A 1745-nucleotide genomic window follows, 5' to 3' on the forward strand; every position below is an offset into this window, starting at 1 on the left:
ATCTCGCCACACTTTCAAGCGTGCTAGTACAAGCTCCACTCTGTCGAGCCCCCAGGAGGCATCGTGGGGCTGGCGCCGCAGTTTGTCGCCCCCATTGACATCAACGACGCGACGGTGGTGACGATGGACTCTCGACGGCTTCTTGCTCTCCCTCCGCATGTTCCACTCCCGCTTGGTTTCGCCAATCCAAATGTCCAGTTTCAGCTCCAGCCTTTGGTGCTTGACACCATAGGGGAGGCCCAACTTAATGGTTAAACTATTAATACTAAAGTCTGACCCAGGCGAGTTATTTATTCATTTCAACAATGGTTTGTTTTCTGCACCGTGTCGCCGACGTGACCGAAACACATATTTCCAACCTGCCGACAAAAGTGAAACCGAAACACTATAAATACTAAAGTTCGACTCAGGTATACAACCGACATACTTCGAAGTACTCCTATTAATGTAGGTGTATCGTGTTATTACAATAAACATTAGTGCTAGAGACGATGTGGATTATTATTAATAGTGTGATATTCTAAGAGTGTGGATTAAAAAAATACTATTTTACTACAACAGACCATTATTTACAAACATGATATTCTATCGATAGCTCAAAATTCGTATTGATGACTGAGAAATGATCGTTTTGCGGAGAGGCACAAAAAATGGTCTAAATTGGTGTCTCACAGGTTATAGTTGCATTATGTACTCTTTTTGCGTGTTGATCAATCATGTTTAATAATTATAGTACTTGCTGACAGAATTCTGTCGGGCAAATAACGAAAAAGGCAAAGAACAGCATTCTCTCGATAACACGTTATCCCAAATTTATTTATTTGATCATATGTTTATATACATATTTACCCTCACACCAATATCCAGTATCCAGTACAAAAAAACTCCAATTGGTAACATTGCGACCAATGGCTATGCGTTAGGTCTGAAATTGGGCCAATCAAACAATTCTACGTATTTACTACGCCGGAGTCATAAACCTCAACTGGTTCACAGTATGGAGTGTTTGGTACGCACACTGATTGGTCGGTTTCCACCAATTACAATGCAATATCCATGATGCCACCACCTCATCCCCTCGTGTTACCACCTCATCCCCTCGTGTTATGGCGGCGGCGGTGAAGCCTTCATCGTCTTTGGAGTGGAAGCGCATCATCCATGCTATGCGAGATCCAGGGCGGAGCGAGTACTCGTTCGTTCCGCACAAATACATCCATTCCACGCCAATCCTGTCCCCGACGCCAGGTGGCATGGACTTTGATATCGGAGCCGCCGACGAAACCATCTCACTGTAAGCAAAATTGAAAGCTCAGCAAGTGCGTAGTAATTATCAACTTATACAGGTATTGCATGACTGTTACGCCAGGCAAATACTATACCAAATTGCTATTATAATAGTGTTTCTTGAAGAGGAGAATTAATGCACTGAAAATCATGTCGGAAGTCGTATTAGTGTTGATGGAAAATGAATACTACGTAGTACCGGTACGAAGTACTTAGGGACTCTTCCAAGTAACTCTCAAAAACGAACGGAGCCAATCAGAATCATTTCCGTCGTACTTTGAATCACTTTTTCAAAGTACGATGGCGAGCATGTTTTGGTCGTGTTTTGGGTATTTGTGCATCAAAAGCACGACCAAAGTGCGATGAAATAACAACAAACTTACTTGTGAACGCATTTTGGGTTTAACAGACTGTAAAGTATAACGGAGCTTGGAAGAGCCCCTTAAAAGAGTGGAAATATC

The sequence above is a fragment of the Aphanomyces astaci genome (assembly GCF_000520075.1).
Source record: "Aphanomyces astaci strain APO3 unplaced genomic scaffold supercont1.5, whole genome shotgun sequence".
Lineage (NCBI taxonomy): Eukaryota > Oomycota > Saprolegniomycetes > Saprolegniales > Verrucalvaceae > Aphanomyces > Aphanomyces astaci.